This window comes from Panthera onca, chromosome B1, assembly GCF_046562875.1.
Source record: "Panthera onca isolate mPanOnc1 chromosome B1, mPanOnc1 haplotype 2, whole genome shotgun sequence".
NCBI classification, from domain to species: domain Eukaryota; kingdom Metazoa; phylum Chordata; class Mammalia; order Carnivora; family Felidae; genus Panthera; species Panthera onca.
This window is the reverse complement of record NC_138342.1, coordinates 153,309,466-153,333,329: the sequence shown is the minus strand read 5'-3', so window position 1 is coordinate 153,333,329 and position 23,864 is coordinate 153,309,466. Positions and strand designations below refer to the sequence as shown.

Sequence of the window (23,864 nt, the reverse complement as noted above, 5' to 3'; positions counted from 1 at the left end):
CCAGAGTCTTTGGTTTGGCCTGAGATCCTAACAATTTTTTAGAATTTAAAAATGGTGTTCAATTTCTTTGGGGAACAACAACAAAAAAACTCCCCAAGTGATTCTCAGCCAGTGTTGAAAACCACTAAGCTAAAGTAACACCTGGAAAATAGTGTATGGCAATTGCAGACCAACCCAAGTGATGTTAAGTCTAGGCACAACAGAAATTCACAGGGACAAACAAACCCTGGAACTGCACCTGGCAGAAAATCACTGTTAAAAAAAATCTCCAAAGCATCTCTAAGTACAATGGGGACATAAAGAGTGAAAAACCAGGAAGAGGGGTGCTTGGGTGGCAGACAGTTGGACCAAGACTTTCCAGTGTCCCTTTGGGGGAGTGGGAAGATGTGCACTGACAGAGCAGGGTGAGCCCCACAGCAACTTTGTGGGTGAGGCCTTGTTTGAAGGAGTGAGCCTGACTCTCCAGAGTGGTGACATTGCTTGGTGACATTACTCACCCTTATTTGGGGGAGGAAATGTTGTATATAAAGCAGCTGCACAGGCAGGAGCCATGGGGGACTTCTGAGTAGGGGCATGATGATCACCCAAGATGAACCAGCAGGATGAATTGGAGGGACTGTGGTGAGGATATTGTCATGGCAACAGTACCTACACACACACACACACACACACACACACACACACACACACCACAAAATGGGCAAGGGGCACTGTACATAATGAATATACAAGCACAGCTCAGCAAGAGTTCACAAAACCTAAAGAACCCTTAACTGTACACAATAAATCATACAGTAATCTTTTATATAGTTCAGAATAGACTTAATGGCTGTACTGTTAGAGGACAGTGGTTCTATGTATGGGGGAGGGGAGGCAGGGATTGAAGATTGGTAGCACATTTGAGGACAATGGCTCTGGAACTCTGGTAATTTCTGATTCTTGAGCTGGCAGTGGTTACATTGGTTTGCTCAGTGACAATTCAGTAAGTATAGCTGGCTAATAACTCCTGATTTATATACTTTTTTTTTGTATGTATGCTATACTTCAATAAAAATCAAGTTTAATGTTAACAAATGTTTTGTGATACCCCATTGAATAAACTTACCAAATATATTTAGCCACTACCCTACGGGTAGACATTTCTTACTGTGATTATTACAGACAATACTGACATAAACACCTTTATAAACATACAAGTAAAAGAAGAAAAGTATGCTTTAAGGCAACATGTGTAAAGCTCTTTCCAGTTTACAAAGTGATTTTATATATAGGTATATATGTTTAAATGCATACATAAATATATTTAAATATATACATATATATACAATAATAGTTGTATGTATGACCTCACTGTTCCTACCATAACCTATAAGGGAGAGGGTGGGAAGCCCCACTGAACAAAGGAGAAATCCAAGGCCAGGCACAGTTCCAGGGTTTGTTTGTCCCTTGGCCTCTGGGTCACAAATGATAGAGGCAAGGCTTTGTCAGCCTTCAAACTGCCAACACCACATCTCTCCCTCAGGGCTGCCTCAGCCCATTGATGAGGGTTGGTTGCAGGCAGAAGAGAAGCAGCCCATTCTTGATGAAGTGAAAACCAAGGGCCACAAGCCCATAAATACTGCACTGTGGGGAAGACACTGTGACCGCAAGTGTCTGGATTCAAAAACAGGAAGGGGGAAACCAGCACAGAGCAGATTTGGAATCAGTCCATGGAAGTTGAATGAATAACTCCAAATCCTGCTTTCTCAGACACTTACTGTGGCCTCTGTGAGCAGGACTGCTCATTTCCTTGAGAATGTTTTTGTCATTTTGTCATCATGCTTCACATGGTGGGAGTGGTGGGGGAGGAGCCTTCAAGAGGCCACCAGAGGACGGATCCTACTGAGGAAGAAAAGGGAGCAAAGACAGGGGACAGACCTGGCCCAAGGAGAGGGCATAGTGATGTAGGCCAAGCGGTTTCTCTTCCCACAATCCTATCGTTGTGTAATAGTCAGGGTCCTCCAGGGAAACGGAACCAACAGAACGTATGGAGAGAGATACATAAAGATTTATCTTGAGGGACTGGTGCATGAGACTTCAGAGGCTGAGGGGTCCCACTGTCCACCATCTGCAAGCCTGAGGCCCAGAAGAGCCAGAGGTATAATTCAATCTGAGTCCAAAGGCCTGAGACCCAGGGGGAACTGATGGTGTCAGTCCCAGTAGAGTCTGAAGGCCCAAGAACCAAGCATGCTGATGTCTGAGGACAAGAGAAGATGGAGGTCTTAGATCAATTGATCAATTAGAGAGCAAATTCTCCCTTCCTCTGCCTTTTGGTCCTATTTGGACCCTCCATGGATTAGATAATGCCTACTCGTGTTTGTGAAGGTCTTCTTTATTCAGTTTACTGATTCAAATGCTAATCTCTTCTAGAAACACCCTCACAGACATACCCAGAAATCATATTTTGCTAGCTATCTGGACACCTCTTACCCCAGTCAAAGTGACATGTAAGGTTAACTATCACACACTGGTCCTAACAAATAATGTAAAACAATATGGGGCAACCCCAGTGTGCAAAAACAACAGGCAATCCCTGTCTTTCCTACTTAGGTTCAGTGACAACTGGCTAGCACTCCACTCTACAACCCATCATCAGATGCAGACGCAGACAGAACCTTCATTTCTTCTCTGGGAAATGGATAGGAGCAGTTGTTCTGTGATGTATGGATGTAGAAGAGACTGTGCAGATGCAAACCTTGAGTCTAGAACCTCCTGGGCAGCCATCCAACCCTCATAGCTGTTTCCTTCCCTGCACAGTGAAGATAATCGTATTTACCAAGTGTTTTGAGATGATGGTTGTGAAGCCCATGGCACATAGTAGGTCTCTGTTTTGGCTTAGCTTGTTGGTAAACAATCATCTCTTGGCTATACAATCTAATGTATTGATTTATGGGGTTATCTCCACCCCAGATCCAGAGGAGGTTATGATCTATCTTATCCCGATTTCCTCTCTCTTCCCTGAGCTCTTGCAGTGCTTTATCTCTTCCCCCTCATTTTCATGCTGACTGTATCATTGACATGTATGCATGCAGCTTATTTCTCCCACTACACTAGGAGACAGGGTGAGAGCTAGGTTACTTATTTTGGGGTCCCCAGTGCATAGCACATTGAAGGTACTCAGGAAATGTTTGCTGAATGCCTGAGTACAATTGTCCCTGCCTTACCATGGTTTCTGTTATCCCCCATCAGCAACCATCCAAAAATAGGTGATCATTCTTCTGACCTATTATTGTCAGAAAGTCAGTAGTAGCCTAACACGTTGCCTGCATTATTCATCTCACTTCACCTCATCGTGTAGCCATCTTATCATCTCACATCATCACAAGAAGATGGGTGAGTACAGGACAATAACATATGAGAGACAGAGAGAAAAAGACCACATTCACATAACTTTTATTATAGTATATTGTTATAATTGTTCCATTTTATTAGTAGTTATTGTTAATCTCTTATTGTGCCTAATTTATAAATTAAACTTTATCAAATGTATGAATGTATAGGAAAAAACAGTATATATAAGGTTTATTATCATCCATGGTTTAAGGCATCCACTGGGAATCTTAGAACATATCCCTTGTGAATAAGGGGGCACTACTGTAAATAGGTGAACATTCATTGGACAGAATGGTCATATGATTCTCAATCTGAGGCTGACCTGATACATGGTCAATGAGGTCGATGTTAGGATTTAAAAGCGTTTGAGGACCCTTTGATGTTCTGACACTATTTGGAGCCAGTTGTGACCTACTCTTTGAGACTGCTCAGCCAATACTCAGAGTTAAAATAAATAAAAGTTTATAATCACTCCCCCTTGGGCTAAGACTGATGTATAATGAGTGGCACCCCAGCCACTTCTCTTGCTTATCTGTTATGCTGGGCTGGCCCCCCACCAAAGCTCAGGTCCTGGAACCACTGAACCCCAGGAATCACTTTGAGAAAGAGGGTCAGCATCTGATGGTACCCACCTTCGTCAGTCAGGGTTGGGAAACACAGAGCACAGTCAAAGGGTTGACTGAAAGAGTTGAGAGAAGAAACATGGGTAGAGGGTCCAATAAGGGACTGTGATGTGCCTATGAGATGACAACAGTGAGAAGTCATTCTTGTCCCTGTGCCTGAGGGGTGATGGGGAAAAAGCATTGCTGGGCCAGCGAGAGGTGAATCTACAGAGCAACTATCCATTGGCCTTGAGTAAAAAACTGCAGATGTTGCCAAAGGTATCGGCCTGGCAGGGGATGGGAAAACAAATAGCCCAACCTCTCTCTTCTCACCCTCTGATCTGCTGCTGGTGCCTGCCATTGGCCAAACCCAACCAGAAGACAGAGGGTGCAGGGGTCTATGAGGCAATCCTTATAGGTCAAATGTCTAAGAATGGATCTGGAGGGGCAGACAGAGATTTAACTAACCAAATACCCCAAATGACATCTGCTTCCAGCCAAAGGAAACCCTGGACAGGGGCACTGGTAACATGTCTGAGACCTTAGTACATTTTCGCTCCAAAAACGCTCTCCACAACCCTCCTATGTGCCAGGCTCCAGAGAGTCACTGGGGAGTCATAATCCTGCCCAGAGGAGTCTACAGTCCTGGAAGAGAAACAAACAGTCATCTTTTTTATCCTTCTTGAATTTGGTATCACCTAGAGCACTGGAGGGGCTTCAAATCTCCAGATTGTGACCCAAGTTACTCCAAAATGTTCTCTAGACCTACATAGAATTCATATGAACTTCAGTAACCACTAATTCATGGTGGGTCACTGTTTACAAAACATTTTCATAGTATTGTATATAATCTTCACATTGTATCATGAGGAATGCAAGAACTAATATTCCTTTTTATACTCCCTACTTTTTTTCAAATGAGAAAACTGACAGATGTAAAGGGAATCCAATCTTCATGACTCTAGAAACCCTGCCCTCTTATTGTAAATAAGGGTGGCTAAAGGCCTAGCCAGGCTCCCAAACTCACCCTGCCTCCCAATCAGGCCTGAGGCAGCCTCAGGGCCCGGAGGTAGAGAAGACAGGGCTCAGGGGATCAGGCCAGAGCATACCACAGTTGTCTGAGCAGAAAGAGAGATGATAGGGGCATGAAATGGGGTGGAGTACTCATGCCACAGAGCACCTACAGAGGGAAGAAAGTATCTTTGGCTCCTGTCTAACACCTTAGTCACTCACTCTTGTGCAAATAGTTCAGAATACATGCTCTTCCAGTATCCAAGAAAGAGAAACCACCATGGTGGGCAAAAGCAGCAAGATTCTCAGCACATAGACCACAGGACAAGATGCACCCTACTGTACAACCTCATCTTCACTGGCAACTTCAAGATTTCTACAAGCATGTGCACTGATCCTTTGTGATTGCAATGAGTTGAGGAATATCAAATCAAAGAAAGCAGAACAGTCAAAGCATAGATGCAAGGGAGTGGGTCTGGGGAGAACTTGGTTTCCATGACTGTTCAGTTCTATCCTCAAAGTTACCGGCATTGCTCAGGTACTGCTTGCTGGAACTGAAGGTACTGCTTGCTGGAGCTGAAGGCGGCTCTGGGTTTAGCAGGGAAGCTGCCAGAAGAGTACCAAGTCCCTGGGTTCTTGCTTAACTAGGAGGCCATCCAAATAATTGAGGGACATCCCAACAGGAACTGAGTCTATAGACACAGTGGTGGCTGCTACATTTGCTACTGCTATCAATGTCAATGAAGTCCCTACATAGGACCCACCTGGCCAGGGGGCCCCACCGCATCTATTGGCAGAGCAAATCTACCTCCAAGAATTATGTCTCTTTTACCTATGAACTCACTAACCCCCAAATAGGATTCCTCTTCCTCAAGGGACACCAATAGGCATGGCCTCTCCAGTTTCCTTGGGACCCTCACCACCCAGAATTAGGGGTCCCACCTCCTTCAGGAATACATCCACCCAAGCCTTAGGTACTGTTGAGTCTTCTTAGTCACTTTTTCTGCCATGCATAAGTAAAAATATGTAGATTGTTTGTGAGCTTTTTGTCTTCTCTTGGCTACATTAACATGAGCTAATAATAACAAATGCACAGAACAGTTGAACTGTGGAATTGAGGGAGACAAGCAAAGGCTTGGGAGTCAGTAGACTGATTCTTCATCTTAATTCTGCCATGGACCAATATTCGGCCTTGAGGAAGTCAGTTTACTTCACTGGGTACAAGTTGGTGAGGGGATAAAAGCCCAGGTGCTTTCCAAGTGACCCTTGATCCACAGTAGCCCATGATTATTATCTCCTCCAAGAGGAGCCCCTTCTAGGCACCCAGAATACTCTCATGTTAATCTCTGGGTTTTGTTCACCCTACCATGCCTTGTTACTCCCAAACCACCCCCAGATACCCAATGCCTCATGTACTTTCTGTTTTCTCTTGGATGTCCTAGGGAACATAATTAACAAAACTCATGTTATTCTATGAGACCAAGTCATTCCTTTGTTCTGCAAATACCTATTGAATATCTATGAAATCCTTGGTGTTGTCAAGAAAGAACCCTTTTGGGACAGGGTTCTTCAATGTTCTCACTGGGTAAAGGAAAACCCTTTGATTTACACACTAAGATGTCCAAGATGAACATAGGGGAAGGGAAGGAAAAATTAGATAAAATCAGAGAGGGATACAAACAACAAGAGACTCTTAAATACAGAGAACAAACTGAGAGTTGCTGGAGGAAAAGGGGGTGGGAGGATGGGCTAAATGGGTGATGGGCATTAAGGAGGGTGCTTGTAATGAACACTGGATGTTATATGTAAGTGATAAATCACTGGGTTCTACTCCTGAAACCAATATTACATTGTATGTTAACTAACTTGTATTGAAATAAATGAAAAAATAAAATAATAAAATAAAATAAAATAAAATAAGCAACACTAAAAGCTTCCCATTTCCTCTGCTCTTCTCTTCCCTTCCCCTCCTGGCACAGAGCTATTTGTTAAGGGAGTAGTTGGTAAGGGTGATTGGGTGCCTACAGGGATCATGGAGGATTTGGGAATTTTTTGTACTGTTCCTGCAACTTTTCAGTAGGTTTGGAACTACTTCAAAATAAATATTAGTTACTTAAAAAGCATGAATAGTGAGTGGGGAGTCAGGGACAGCTGGAGGCCAATGGATGGAATGCTTGGAGGCAGCAGAAGTCCCCCCAGGTTAGGCCACTGCATTGACCTATGGACAAAGGTCCATTTGAAGAGGCCAGCACAGACTGAGAACCAGATGGAGATGGGGCTTGGGCTCATGTCCTGCTCTGCCACGAATTCCATCATTTAATCAACAACTCCCTATGGATGACCTGTCCTCTGCCAGGCACAGTGTTAAGTGCTATGTGGGCATGGAGGAGTTGCTTCATCCCTCTGGGCCTCAGTTTTCTCATCTGTAAAATGGGTTATTTGGACTAAGTGATGCTTTTGGGTCCTTCCAGTTCTCACCCTTTCTGAGTCTGTAACAAGAACTCTAGGATGCCTTGTGTCAGGGCCTTGAAGAGGGGCACTGGGAGCATTTGGGGTAGGTTAAGTCTACCAGTATGAAGATGGCAACACTAGGCAAAGAGAAGAGAAGCAGGTTTGCAGTCAACCAGAACCCCTCAAAGTCCCAGTGCTACTCTTTAGAAGCTGTAAAGCCTTGAATTTGGACTAATGAATTAACCTATCTGAGCCTGGTCACTGCTCCTATGTAATAGGGAGACATCAACACCTGTCCTGCACAGTCAAAGCCTCTCTTCTTCCCCTTCCCCCTCGAACTGCATCTCAGGGCCCCACCAGCCCCAAGGAGCCTGCTTCATAATGACCTCCTTGGATGACAGGCACTGAGGCAACAGGAAGGACTGTTGTTTTAACTGCTCTGGGTTTCCTCCTTTTGTCTCTGGCATTATAAACAAGCCTATTCCCCAAAGCCACATCTGATAATCCAGCTGCAGGAGGTCAGCGGTCAAGCAATCAGAAATGCTTTTAGCTGGGATTAGGTAATTCAGAGCTGGACCTGATGCCCGCAGCAGGTCAGAACTAACCTATCCTCGCTGTCACTCAGGCTGCCTGGGCATAGATGCCCTTTGGGAAGTTGACTGCCGTCCAGACAGAGTGGGAGTGTCCAGGGCAAGGCTCAGCCTGTCCACACAGCTCCCCTGAAACAGCTCCAAGCCTGAGGACCTTGGGCCATGACAAAAGGTTCCTGTTAGGGGAGGCTCTTTGTGGCATACAAAGCACTTTCACCCACTCTCAGTTATCCTTGGAAAACATTTAGAGTGAAAGATCAGGGGCCCAGAGAGGAGAGGGATCTGCTTAGGGTCCAAGGAGCAGGTAAGGAGAAAACAGTTTGAGTCTGGACTCAAACTGAATGCTCACACAGTTAGAGGCATCAGTTTACGTTCCCCAACCATCTGGGCTCATCACAGCATCTGGTGAGTTACTGTGCCCCCTTTCACAGTCCGAGGAGAGCACAGTGTTTCCTTCCGTATTCATCTACTATATTGAAATCAAGCTAGTTAGGTGATAGATTCAATGAGGTGATAAATTTACTGTGTGTGATGTTATGCAGGAACCAGAAGACTTTTCTGGGTCTTTTTGGTATTAAATAGAAGAATAAATATATCAGTAAAAAATATAGTTCAAAGAACTCCCCCTTAGTCAGTTGACCCACTTAAGGATATACTAGATGCTCTAGATAATGTGCTCAGTTGAACTTTCCTGCAAAGAAAGAGTTAATGTAGATGTTATTTGTGGTAACTTATCTCCCATATAGGCACTTATTTCCCTAAGTTGGTTGAGACAGGAGGGCAAAGAGACGGGGGGAAATAGGAAGAGAGAGAGGAAAAATGGGTTCGTTTCAAGATCAAAAGATGCTCAGAGATCCAAAAGGAAATACAAACTCTGGGGGTGGGGGGATTTTCAGGACTCTGTATCCTCCTGATAAGGAACGAATTCTTAGGATGGCTCCACCCTCCTGTCTGCAGCCCCAGGGCCAGGTCCCCTCTCCAGCAAGAGCAGGCAATGGCACCCACTCCTGGAGCTGGTGACCAGAGGCCAGAGCAGACACAGACCTGGGGAATAATATCCCCTAAGTCCACAACAGGAAAGAACAATTGGACAACACCTGCTTTGTAATATTTCATTAGTTTCAGGTATGGCTTATGTCAATTACACATGTGAACACAAAAATACTGGCTAAATTTAGCTATTCAAATTAAACACACATTCAAACAAATTTACACTTATTTGTAGGCATTAGTGACTCTCACTGAAGTCTAACCAAACGGTAAAACAGTTTGGTTCATCTTCATGATAAAAGTTTAAACAGAAGCGTTGAGATAGGAACTTCCCGTGGATGCTGCAACTTAAGCAGAAATTTAAGACAGTTTCACACGGAAATAAAAAATTGAAGGAAGAAATGAAATAATTCCCTCCCTTGATTTTTTTTCAAAATATTAGATAAAAGTTTCTACTCAAATCATTTGAGAGTGGGAATTATTGAGATTAGAGCTGAGGCAAATAAATGCGATCACCAGACAGAAGGACACAGATTAAACCCATTAGCTACTCAACAGATTAATGGAGGAGCTCCAGCAGGGCAGCTGGGGCCAGGTGTTCTTGCTGCTGCTTTCTGACAGAGCAAGCAACATTAGCTCTGCTGAAGGCCCTTCACTCACCCTCAGTTCTTCTCCTTGTAACCCCATCAGCAGCAGGAGAGAAAGAGAAACAGGACATATAGACATTGTATTATCCACGATTCAGGTAATATGATTCTAAGTGTGTCAACCTGACCTACCTGTTTCTCTTTGCTTCCTGATGATGTTTTCAATTTATTTAACAAACCATGCTATTTGAGCATCTTATTATGAGCCTTTCAGTTTCATGACAGTAGAGAAAACGTGGCCAAACTGTACTTAGACTACCAAGGCATCAAGGTATCCACCCCATAACAAATCAAATCTAAGAAATGAATGAAAATAAACTTAGAATATATATATACATATATATGTGTGTATATATATATATATATATATGTATATATGCACACATATATACGCATATGTGTGCATATATACATATATATATATGCACACATATATACATACATATATATGTGTGTATATATACATATATATGTGTGTGTATACATATATACATATATATATATATATATATTTTTTTTTTTTTTTTTTTTTTTAAAGGGGATGCCTGGGTGGCTTAGTTGGTTAAGTGTCTGATTCTTGATTTCGGGTCAGGTCATGATCTCACAGTTTGTGAGATAGAGCCCCACATCAGGCTCTGTGCTGACATTGCAGAGCCTGCTTGGGATTCTCCCTCTCTCTCTCTCTTGCCCCCGCCTCCCTCAAAATAAATAAATAAACTTTTAAAAGTATTAAAAGATGAATGACAGTTAATTTGGTAAAGATAGATGAAAAGCATTTCAAGTAGAAGGAACAGCATGGGCAAAAAAAAAAAAAAAAAAAAAAAAAAAAAAAAAAAAAATCCCTGTGGCATTTCCCTCTTTTTAAAGGATGGTGTTGGTAGAACGTTGTATGACATGTATTTATTACAGGGTTCTAAATCCTGAATAGTCAGTGTTGGTTGTTGTTGTTTGTCTTTTGATTCTACTTTAATCTACTTAAAACAAAAAATAAAGCTCCCTTGGAATGACACCAGTCGTAGGAAAGAAACTACGGAAACTGGAAGATTTTGGAGTGAGGTTGACAGGCTGGTCCAGGAAAGCTGCATGATTTGAACTGTTCAACCCTGTTCCTTTCACTTCAGAAATGGTACTCTTTTAACAGTGAAGTCTCATATATCTCAAATAGTTGGAAAATGAGCCATTTTGCATAAGTCAACTTTCCAAGTAACAAAAGTTTTACTTCTGTGTAACACCAAGATTTTTTTCTATGCTCTAAATCACTAAAATTTTTAAAAAGAATTTATAAGAGACAAGAAAAAGACTGTTGCAATATTAACTATAAAATAAAATACAACATTTTTCATATGATATGGAGCAGATGCAATGCCATGGCTCAACAAATCCTATGTCATATTCCTCCTTCCTGAGTATATGACCACACTTTGTCCTTTGCAGCAGGTGGCCTATGTGACCAGCTCTTTCCAATGAAATGTGAACAGATATGGAGGCCTCAAGTTGGAACAGTAGAGTCAATTAAAACAGCTTGGACCCCTTAGTCACCACTTAAATGACAATAGCCCCAGAGGGTTGCCTGTGTAGGTGAGAAATAAACCTCCATTGGACTAAGCCACTGAGATTTGGGAGTTATTTATCAATGCAGCCTAACCTAGCCTATCCACACTAATGCATGACATAAAAAGGAGAACAACAAAAATAAAAATATTTTTAAATTACATGGAAAGAAAGTACTCCAAATTTTTCTAATTTTTCTTAGGTGATGGTACCTACAGGTAATTAAAAAAAAACTGGCTTTATATATTTTCAATATTCTATCATGTAATACATTATTTTTAGTGGAAAAAAAATTAATTTTATTTTAAAAGCCCCAAAAGTTATTGGTGAAGGGATAGACACATAGATGAATGGAATAGAATAGAGAATTCTAAAATAGACCCACACAAAGATCTCCAACTAGTTTTTGACAAAAATGCAAAATGAGAAAGAATAGTTTTTTCAGTAAACAGTCCCAGAGCAATTGGGCATTCGAAAGGAAGGAAGGAAGGAAGGAAGGAAGGAAGGAAATTAATCTCAACTTAACCCTCATGTCTTATACAAAAATTAACTCAAAATCACAGACTTTAATGTAAAATATAAAATAATAAAGCTTTTAGAAAAAATAGAAGGAAATCTTTAGGATCTAGGTAAAAGTTCTTAGACTCAAACACATGATCCAGAAAAAGAAAAATTGATTAAATTTAACTTTATCAAAATCTAAAACTTCAGTTCTGCAAAAGACCTCATTAAGTAGATGAAAAGACAAACTACAGAATGGGAGAAAATACTTGCAAACTACATGTCCAACAAAGAATTGTTATCTAGAATATATAAAGAAACCTCAAGACTCATAAGGGAACAAAGAATCTGATTAGAAATTGGGTAAAAGACATGAGCAGATACTTCACCAAAGAGGAAATATGTATTGCAAATGAGCATGTGAAAAGACGTTCAACACCATTAGCCATGAGAAATCTTTACCTACCTATCAGAATGACTAAAATTTTATATGCCCACATTGCTGATGGGAATGTAAAATATTGCGGCCACTTTGGAAAACAGTTTGGCAGCTACTTATAAAACTAAACAAGCAGCTACCATAAGACCCGGGAATTGCACTCTTGGGCATTTATTCCAGGGAAATGAAAACATAAGTTCACACAAAAGTCTTTACATAAGTGTTCATAGCAGCTTTATTTGTAATAGCCAGAGGCTGGAAACAACTCAGATGTCCTTCAATGAATGAATGCTTAAACAGACTGGTGGTACATCTATCCCATAGAATACTACTCAAGCAATGAAAAGGAAACAAACCATTATTGATGCACACCACAAATTGTGAGGCAAAATGTTGCATATTCTGACTCCATTCATCTTCCTTTCTTGAAATGGCAAAATTATAGAAATGGAGAACAGAGGAATGGTTGCCAGAGTTAAGGAGGAAAGTGGGTGAGGCTATAAGAAGGCAAAATGAAGGATCTTTGTGGTGCAGGATATGTCTATATCTTGACTATATCAATGTCAATATCTTGGCTGTGATAGTGTACTATAGTCTGATGAGATGTTACCATTGGGGAAAATTGAGTAAAGACTATAGATCTCTCTGTATTATTTCTTACACCTGCATATAAAACTACAATTACCTCAAAATAAAAGACTTAATTTTTTGAAGAGTTTTTAAAAGTCCCAAGAGGGAGAGTGATCAAAATTTTCACCATATGTGGCAAAGACTGTTAATACCCATTCTCCCTTTCTTCTTACTCACAAAATCCTAAATATTGGAGGCTGCAATATATCTAATTAATAAAATGACATTTTCTAAATTCTTTTTTCAGGTGGGGATGACCAATGAGGGTTTTTTTTAATGTTTATTTATTTTTGAGAGAGAAAGAGTGTGAACAGGGGAGGGTCAGAGAGAGGGAAACACAGAATTTGAAGCAGGCTCCAGGCTCTGAGCTGTCAGCACAGACCCCAACATGGGGCTCGTGAGATCATGACCTGAGCCAGTCAGAAGCTTAACTGACTGAGCCACCCAGGCACCCCAGGATGACCAATGAGTTTTATGCAGAAGTCATTTGGAGGAGTTTCTAGGAAACCTCTCTCAAGGGTGCTAAGACATTTTCCCCCTCACTCCCTTCTCCTTCCAGATGCCTGGAACATGTACACAATGACTACAGGCACCATTTTGTCATCGTGATGGAATCTAATACTAAAGATAAGAGATAGAAGGAGCCTACATGCCAATGGCCACGGAACTACCATACCAGCCCTGGACTGCCTCTGAGTTTTTCAATTAAGCCACTGAAACTTGATTTTCCATCATTTGCAGTCAAATATATATGTGCTACCAAAGTGAGCATACCTGCAGTCAAATGTAATCTTACTTGGTGCACCATACAATTTACCACATCTCTCAGTGCCTCACCTCCCCCTGTCCAGTCCCAAACATTCCCATCCCCACACAGAGGAATGGTGACTTGGCTTGGGGCTTAGTTGTGCTTAAGGAGCAAGAGGAAGTCTGCAGAATTGAAAAACCAGAGATGGCTTTGATTCATTTACGTTAGAAAACTCTCAAGAAACTTAAGAAAAACAAAACTAATCGGGTAGTTAAAAGTAAGAGAAAAATGGAGAGTAGTACTGGCTAAAATCAAGAGAGAAAAAATTTGGAGGGAAAACTAGAAAAAATCAGGAGGGAGGGGAAGATAGGTGAAGATCTGTTGGATATTTTGCTATGAAATGACCCCTTGGGGCTTCTTAGGGAGGTTTTAGTAAATAATTGGCTTTGGAAAAAAAATTTTTTAAACATCAGAATGAGTTTCTCTGATTCTACTAGTATGCTGCAAAATGCCAACAGGCAGCTCAAGTATATTTTGGTTATGAAAGAATTGTCTATGTGCCCAGGGTCCCCTAAATTAAATGCTTAGTAACTTAAGGGAAAGATAAGAAGAATGCAGGGTGCTCTTAGGAAGCACAAGCAGGAGAACATCTACTCTAGCCAAACCATGATCAACTTTTAAAAATTACAAAAATATTTTTGAAGAGGAATGTCACAGACATTCTATTTCTCTCTCTTTTTTAATGCAGAGCTTCAAGCAAGACACAGTGAAGCTGATGGTTACATGGGTGCAGTTAAATTTTGGTTCTTTTCCCCACTTACTAGTTATTTATGTAATTTTGGCTGAATTAACTAGTAGCCCAAGCCCCAGTTTCCTCATCTGAAAACAAAAAATAAAAATTACCCCAAGTTCTACATGAAAGCATAAGTTTGAAAATGCCTGGCACCCTGTAGGTGCTGGATGTTAGTTCTTCCACTCTTCTGATGGTTCCTAATCTGGCTTCTGCCATAGGATCATGGGTAGTCTGCTATGGGCTCCCCAAAGACCCGAGGATCAGTGATGAGAGACACATTCTTGGCTTCTCAGAAAGGAAGGGAAAGCATTTAGATTAGTGTCTTGGGCAGAGGGGAACAGTGTCTTTCCATCTGTCTCTTTTGCCAGGTAATAAGGTAACAAAGAGTCTGGAAAAAGCTGGAATGTGATCCAGTAATCCCTGCACAAGGAAAGAGAAGATCCTGGTTCAGCCAAGAAGCTAATGTGAGTGCTGGAAAAACACTCCTTTCTCGCCTGGGGGCTTGCTGGCTACTTCTCACCTGGGCAGGTGGTGGTAGGTGACAAAGCACCCAGCTCCCAAAACATGTTGATGGAGTCATGGAAATTCAGAGAATGGAAGCAACTGGTATGTTACAAGAAACTGATTTACAAAACCAGAGCAATAAAACTCTATAGAGTCTGTCATTCTGGCAAATGTGGCCAAGAGTGGGTGGGAGGAGATTGGGAGATGATCAGAAAGGGTAGCAGAAACTTCCAGCATCTGTCAACAAGGGGGCATGTTGCCAGGGCATGTTTGGGATGTGAGAAGGTCATGTGGGGTCCTGAGAGCATCCAGCCCAATTCTGCCCTCTGGGAAAGCTTATGCTCTGCTCCTTGACCTTCTTCTCCAAGAAGACCCAAGGTCTATTCAAGGTCTAGGAAACTGGACTGCTCAGAACTTGGACCAGGTGACTGAGATGCTGTCTCACTGGGGTAATGAGGACTCAGAGATTTCACACCATATCTCTGGACTTCTGATTTCTTCTCCAAAAAATGAGGAGGCTGGACAAGTTGGCCCTTAAAGACGTTGTCCATCCTGAAAGTCTATGACTCTACAAGAAGCCAGTGGCTCTCCTGAATTGTAGCTTCCAAAGAAAAGCAGCCCATAGCAGACCATCCCTGTGCCACCCTCTGCTCTTTGAAAGGCACACAAGGCCACACAGGTCTGATTCACCCCTGCTCTCAACTAAACAGAAAAATGTAACAACTAAGATTTGACTGGGTCAAGGTGAGCTAATAGCATCTATAAACAAAGACCACCTCTCCCTCTCTAGCTTCTGGCTGGTTCATTCACCAGTCTGGGCCTCAGCCTTTTCATCCTTTTTCATTAATAAAATAAAAACAAAATCCCTTCCTATTTTGTAGGCTTGCCCTGAGGATGCCATGAAGCTGGTGAGTAGTGGGAGCTCTGGCAATGCCGTAGCTGTAGTTCTCAAACCTGGTTACATGTAATAATCTACCTAGAACCCAACCTCAGAGATCTCTACCAAACTGGCACTTTTCTAGTGGTTCCTGTGGGACTCTAACATATAGCCAGGAATTAGAACCACTTCTCTCCAACTCTGAGTAAATACATGTTATTGCTAATAAAAGATGAAAAAGTCAGCTGAGTAGTTATTTAGCTTATACAACACTAACAACCCATTTGACTGATTTTTATATTAATGAGCATTTATTTTAACATTGGATCTCTTGGATTTCTTTTTTTTTTTTCATTTTTTTAATGTTTGTTTATTTTTCAGAGAGGGAGAGAGAGAGTAAGAGAGTGCAAGCAAGGGAGGGACAGAGAGAGAAGGAGACACACAATCTGAAGCAGGCTCCAGGCTCTGAGCTGTCAGCACAGAGCCTGACACGAGGCTCAAACCCACAAACTGGGAGATCATGACCTGAGCCCAAGTCAGACACTTAATCAACTGAGCCACCCAAGCACCCCTGGATCTCTTGGATTTCTATAATGTCTTAAATTATTGTGGGAATGAAGAAATACACAAATAGAAGAAATAAAATCTTAGATTAATTTCTGTAAAGATCTTCTCCAAACCAGTGGTTCCCAAACCTCAGTCTTCAACACCAAATCATCCAAACCACCAGAGGTTTTGGTTGAAGTCCCAGATTTTCCAAACATCACTTCCTAGAACTGAATCCAAACCTTTGAGGGTGGGAATTGGTATGAGCTATCATTCTAGGTGATTCTGAAGCATAGCCAGGTTAGAGAATCACTGCTAACACATTCTGGGATGGGCACATCCTGCCAGGAAAGAAAGCCTCCAGGAAGGGAAGCAGTCATGTGCCCTTGAGCCTTCAGCCTCTGCTGACTGGGTCTCCACGTTCCCAACTATAAAACTATGGGCTCTGGAAGTACTCAGAAACATAACCCACAGGCTGTTTCCCACTGTTCGAAGGAGTGCAACTCCCATGTCACTACCAGGCCAGGTGGAGGACACATTCATTATTGGTCACCAGTGCAAGATTCCATACTGTGAACCCAAAAGGCAACTGCTGATGTGGGCTTTCTCCTCCTTCCAGCTTGCATTTTGTCTCACTCATAAAGCCTGGATTCCTTCAATACCCTGTTGGCCACCCTGCCCCATCTTCATTCTGTCATTCAGCAGATACGGACTACACCCCAGGCTGGGCATTGAGGCCACCCCAGAGAGCATGACAGGAGACATCCTGCACCTCAGAGCTTAGAGCCTTATCTGGAGACAGGAGAGAACCAGGCTGGGTCAGGAGAAGCAGAGGGTGCATCAGACTCAGCAATGTCACTGGGGGAGCCTGCTGTAATGAGGATCTCATAACATTAGCACCTGTTTACGTTACACTTTCCCTGACAGTCTGATCCCCACACAACATGTGGGACCCACCACTATCATCTCCATTTTGTAGTGGGAAAATGGAGAAGTTTAAATACATAAAGAGATTTAAATACATAGAGACAGGCAGAAGCTGTGAAGGGAAGCTGGGGTTTGAATCCAGAAGCATGGACACCAGTACTGGTTTTCTGAATGGCTAAGTATCTTACCTGTGTGTGCTGTGTAAAGATATTGTCTTTCATTTATTAACCTAGTAAGGATTTTGCATACCTTACTAGGAGCCTTGGGAGCATGGACCCAGAGAAGAGGCGATGCAGGCTCTAGAATTTCCAAGGAATCCCGAGTCCCCAGTATGCACTCCGGGTGGGGCACATCCCCTGGTGTCTCTGGACTCCTCATCCCCTAGGAAGGAGTGTCAATGGAGATGGACCAGGGCCAGCCCCTCTAATGTCCAGGGCTCAAGGTGGAGCCTCTTTTACCTGCATCTACAGGTGGCAGGTGTGGACAGAGCCTTGGATGTAGACAGGAAGTTGGAGTTCTAAACCAGCTCAGCTACTTACCAGCTATGTGGCTAGGCAAGTGACTTAACTGCTCAATGCCTTACATACAAAACAAGGAGACATGCTTTCCTCATAAAGTGCTAGGAAGTTTGCAATGAAAATTTAAAAATGGGTGTTGAAGCCTATTATGGTATGTATGCTCTTAGGCACTTTGCACCTATTCTTCTCAAATGACAGCCCTCAGTGGTTAGCCCCCTTAGGTACTGCTTCAGCAGAAGGCAGCTTGGCCCTGGGCTACATTTCTTGCAAGGTAGTGTACCTCCAATGATGCATCTGTGCAAGCCCAGCCATAAAGTCCTGGTCATCTTGCCCCTAGTCAAGGAAGCAGTCAAGAGCTGTCTACTTTCAGAACTCCCTGCAAAATTGGTTGAGTCTCCACCAAGACTCCATGGCAACCCACTTCTGCCTCTGCCAGTCCTATTTCTTCCCTCTAAGGGCACCTCCTAATAAACCTCAGTACCCTAACCTGCCTCTCAGATTCTGCTTCCCAATGAACCCAATCTGTGACAGCTGAGAGCATATTTTCATTGTTGTTGCTGCTATCAGTTTTTTTTTCAATTGTGGTAAAGTACATATAACATAAAAGGTACCGTCTTAACCATTTTAAGTGTATAGTTCCATGGCATAAAGTATATTCATATTGTTGAGTGGTCATCACCACCATCCACTCACAGATCTCTTCATCTTGCAAAACCGAAATTCTGTCCCCATTAAATACTAACTCCCCATTCCCCCTCTCCCTAGCCCCTGGAAACCACCTCTCTACCATTTCTGATAGAACCACCTTTTTTGTCTCTGTGAATTTGATTCCTCTAGGAATCTAATATAAGTGAATTCATACAGTATTTGTCTTTTTTATGGGTGGCTTATTTCACTTAGCACAACATCCTCAAGTTCATCCATGTTGTAGCAGGTGTCATAATATCCTTGTATGTATATGTATACCGCATTTTCTTTATGCACTCATCCATTGATAGATACTTGAGTTGCTTCCATCTTTTGGGTATAGTGGATGCTGCTGCTTTAAACATGAGTGTACAAAAAGCTGTTCAAGACTCTGCTTTCAATTATTTGGGGTATGTACCCAGAGGTGGAATTGCTGGATCGTATGTTGATATTATGTTTAATTTTTTGAGTGACCGCCATGCTGTTTTCCATAGTGGCTGCACCATTTTGCATTCCCACCAACAGTGCACAAGAATTCCAGTTTCTCCACATCCTCACCAACCCTTGTCATTAATTGCTTTTCAATGTAGGCTTCCAGGCCTCCTCCTAGAGGAGCCATGTTTTTTAAATGCCTTGGGCAGTTTCACAACAAATAGATTTGAGAACCACAGTTCTGAAATCTAGTAGCCACACCATCCTGCTCCTGCATGGATCTGATACACATCTCCAAAATTTTAAAACAAATCACAAAGAATGTTGTAACAGGCATGGACCCTGATGTCCAAAGCCCTGGGTTCTTTGTCTTATTTGAAGTGACCTCCATGTCTTTGCCAGTAAAATGAGACCCTCAAAGCAGAAAAGCAATAAGGTCCATCTGACTCTTGTGCTAGAGCTCCAGGTAGGATCTCATTTAGAGAAATCATTTTTGCTGAGCATGGACAGACACTACACACACAGGGGAACTGGACACAATCTTCCACCTTCTCAGTGTTTATCTTCCTCAACTCTGCACATATCTCCCCTAGAGACACCCCTGGGGATCTCAACCTCACAGCTTTCCTATGTCACTTACTAAGGGTTAAGTGGGGAGCTTCAGGAGCAAGAGCATCCACCCCATGGTCAGAAGGAGCCAGGACAGTGAAGGCTGTGGCCAACCACTCCCATCCAGGATTTGTTTCCTTTCAGAGCTGTTAGCCATCCCTGAGCCTAGATAAGAGTCTGTTCCTTAAAACAGAAACCTGTTGGGGGGGGGGGGCTTCCCTTCCCTCAGAAAGCCCTTGGATTCACTACTCCAATGGGTTGACAAAGCTCTTACAGAGGAAGAAGAATGAGATTTTAAAATTCCACAGACATGACTGTCTTAGAATGCTAGCAAAATCTATTCCACTATGAAAGCCTTCACTTTCCCCAAACCTGCTTGCTGACCAAACTACTTTAATTGTGGCAGTTAGAGTATCTTTCTTAAGCACTTAGGTGTCTGTCAGGCACATGCTCTAAGTACTGGCACTATGTTAGATTCAGGAGGAAACACCACACACAGTAGTAACGCTGCAGTGCTGATTTGTGAATTCTCAGGGTCAAGCACTTTGCCTGGGAAAGACTCTGTGGCCACTGAGTCTGTCCTTCTAGATCAGTAACCTCCCTGCTGGGAAAGGGGGATGGATTGCTCCCCTGACTCCCGGAGAGCTCCATTTCTCTTATGAAGGATGGCAAATACCTGTTTAAACTTCTTTTTGATATTCTGGTGAGGGGCCTTCCTAGCTGTGCCCCAGGTACAGGAAAATCTCATAACGTTGTGGGGAGGTGTGCAAGTAAAGCCTTATGGACATGACTCTGATTGGAAAGGGACATTGCTGGTCACCTCCTCTTTCACACACTTGCTGACTTTCTCACTTGCTGACAGAGGCTTGATTGGGTGACCATATGCTTCATGAATCTCTTCCAGCCACAGAGGTTGAATATTTGACTAGTCTAAACTAATCATGTAATTCCATTTCCCTTGTCAAAGGACATGTGATACCACCCTGGCCAATAACAGGCTTCTAAAAAGGTTTTTTTTATACATTAAAAAGTATACAAGTCAGGGATTCGTCTCTTCATGCTTTTGATTGTTGTATGTGGATGTGAGTTTTGGCACTTCTACAGCCACCATGTGACCACGAGGAGAAAGCCAAAAGAATTCTAGAGTCTTAACTTGGTCAAGCCATTGAATTAATCAACCATGAAATCACTCTGCCTCTGGGCAACAAAATCCTTAACTTAAAAACACTTTTAGCTGGGAATTCCGTTTCTTGTAGCCAAAAGCATCCTAACACAACAGTGGCCCAACATGGAGCTTTGACCAAAGGATCCAACAGGACACAAGGCAGCATCAGCAGGGTATTAACTACAAACCTGCATTATCCACATGTAGAATAATGAGCTACCGCATGACTTGGCACATAAAATAAACTACCTGAGCACCTTGTCATATTATGGATGAGGAATCTGAGGCTTAGGGAAGTTATAAGAACCAAATTCCGTAGTTCTTTATATTTCATAAGTTGCTTTTATATTGGTCATCTCACTTAATCATTATAAAAATTACTATTATTATCTTCATTTTATAAGTGAGTAAGCTAAAGCTGATGTGGAATATTAAACTATTAATAGTTACATTGTGTTTTATAGTTTCATGCAGTTCTTTGCTCATCATAATTTCTCTAATTATTACCTTTAAATAGAATCTGTAAGGTAGAGGTTTGTAAATAAAGAAACGGGCTCAGAAGGGTCAACTTGGCCAAGCTCCTCTAAGATCCAAAGCTGTTCTTCCTACATCAGTGACTCTCACAGTGCAGGCCCTGGACCCACAGAGTCAGCATCACCAGTGAATGTCTTAGAAATGCAAATTATCAGGTTCCACCCAGACTCACTGTATCAGAAACTCTGGGATGGAGCTCAGCAATCTGTGTTTGTTTACTAAGACCTCTAGATGATTTTGGTGCACACTTATATTTGAGAAGTGTTTGCTTTGTACTACAGCTGTCTCTTCAGTGACCTGTCCAAAGTTATCCTTCAGGTTAGCCAGAGGTCTTGGTCAAGGGCCAAGTGTTCTTTCTAATACAAAAAGTCAAGGCTAAACTGAAAAAAGAATATGGACTCCAACCATAAAGATAAAAGCTAAGATCACAGTTGATCTCAGACTATAAAATCATGAAGCATATGCTATACTATAAGTAAAATATTGCCCTTCAACCTTGAAGAAAATTATTTTAGGATCAATAAGCAAAGATGATACTGTTGTATACTGTATACATCACATGATCGACTCATAGAACTTAAAACCCCAACTAGTGGGATGGCCAAGATCCAACCAAAGGAACTGAAGACTGCAGAAACTGATCCTTAATGAGCTGGTGAGGGGAAGGCAGACTATAATATCAATCACCTACTATGCACCAGACATTTGACAAATGTGATGTTGTCTCATCTCAAACAATCCCTCTTGGTAGATATCACCCTGCCATGTAAAGTACCTGAGACTCAGGAACTTAACTAGCTCGCCCAAGGTTCACCCAGCTAATGAGGAGTGAAATCATTGTTCAGATAAAAGCCTAGTTTCCTCCAAACTCTTTGGCTATTTCACTTTATTGTTGATTATGCTGCATCTGGGAGAAAAGCTTTCAAAGCAGCCCACATTGAGCACCAATGTCCTATCTGCAGCTGAGAGATTGGCTAGGTCCTCAGTTAGGACCCACTTACCCCTCTTTGCTTCTGAATCCACCCTACTCTGTACTCTGTGCAGGTGGTCAGGGAGCATCACGCTCATTTTTATAACCCTCAAATTGCCTAGCACAGGGCTCAGAACAGAACAGGTGCCCTTAAGTGTTTACTGAAAACATTCTCAGATACTGCTGTTGAGGCACAGCCCTGAGCTTCTGGAGATGATGGTATTGGAAGGAACAATATCTTCCCAGCATGTCTACTATGCCTCAGGCCACTGCTGGACAAATGAACCCTTGGTCTGAGCAACAGTGAAAAAAATCTTTCTGTTCCTGTGTGGTTGGATTGTATCAGCCCAGCACCTCCTGCAAGCCACAGGGTGGTTGCTCAAGAGATATTGTTGACAGATTGATTTACCGACTAATTTATACGACATACTTATCCAATGACATAGGTATCTTGGAGGGAGTTCAGAGGAAAATAACCAAGATGATTAAAGGATTGGAAAATGTGCTTTACAGGGAAAGGTTATGGGGACTGGGGTTATTTAACTTGGAGCTGAGAAAGCTGCTGAACACTGCATGCATAGGCTATTGCACTGGAAAGAAGATATGGCTCCTTGACTCCATCCTGCTAGCTTTCCACCTAGAACACCAAAGCCCAGAGAGCAGGGGTACCATGCAGTCAGCAGGTCTAGGTGTTGTGACCACTAGTCCAGTGGTATCTCAGCAAAACCAGGTCCCCTGCATACACATGCATGCATACACACACACACAAACCTATGTGCATACACATGCACAAACACACAAACACCCAGTCACATACACACGCATTACAGGCATGCACACACACAGACACGCACATATAGACATGCATACCCACACACATATACACAGACATACGTTTAAGCACGTTGGTGCTGAAAATGGCAACCAGCTCTCCTATTTTCCCCAGCTTAGATAAGGAAAGCAGACCTGTCTGAGACCACCATAATAAGAGGATTTCTGGATGATGTTTACATATCTAAGAGCATAAACAAAGAATAATGCAGGTTATACTTCTCTAGAAATTTCCCAGAGCAGAGGATATTCTCACTGTCTGAGGTGTACTTCTGGGCTGTGGGAAGGAACCAGATGCCCTCCCGGGCCTCCTTCATGGTTACACTGCCAGAAGGCAGTGGTTCATGCCCCCTTGCCTATCACTATGGAGTGGACCTCCTTCTCCAAGTAGAGGATGAGTCTGCAGTGGGGTGGAGCCCAATGGGAAGGTGCAGAACTGAAGCACAGAGATAATTAGTGTCAGTCACACTGGACTTGGCTGAGAGTCTGCCCTCACTGGCTGTGTGCCCTCTGCAAATCACCCAGTTACCCCAAGTCTCAGTCTCTTTGTCATTAAACCTGGGACAGGAGGATGGCATTTGCCTCATCCAAGGATGACTAAAAAGAGCAACAAGGAGGAAAGAGGTTTGAGGCAGACCTGGGTTTGACTTAGTGGTGCTTCCACAATTTAACATCTCCATGCCCCATTTTCTTCTGTAGGAACGGGTGCAACGATGCTAACCCTGAAGCCAGTAGAGGAAATTCAATAATGTAATTCCTAGGGACTCCTGACCCTTTTTCCTGCTAATCTCTATATTCGCCCTGGCTCTTTATAGCCTTCTCTTGAAGTCTTGACCCTCTGAGAAGCAAACATGGCCCCTGAACCACCCCAACGTGGGCCATCCTCACCCTGTAGGAGTGGAGGGGCAGCTCCCCTCCACCCTAAGAGATTGAGGAGGG

General features: G+C 42.6%; 1 protein-coding gene across 1 annotated transcript in view; it reads right to left on the bottom strand.

The window, feature by feature from the left end:
- Positions 1 to 23,864, bottom strand: part of RP1L1 (RP1 like 1) — a 51,279-nt gene that overhangs the window by 26,476 nt on the left and 939 nt on the right. The window lies entirely within an intron of this gene.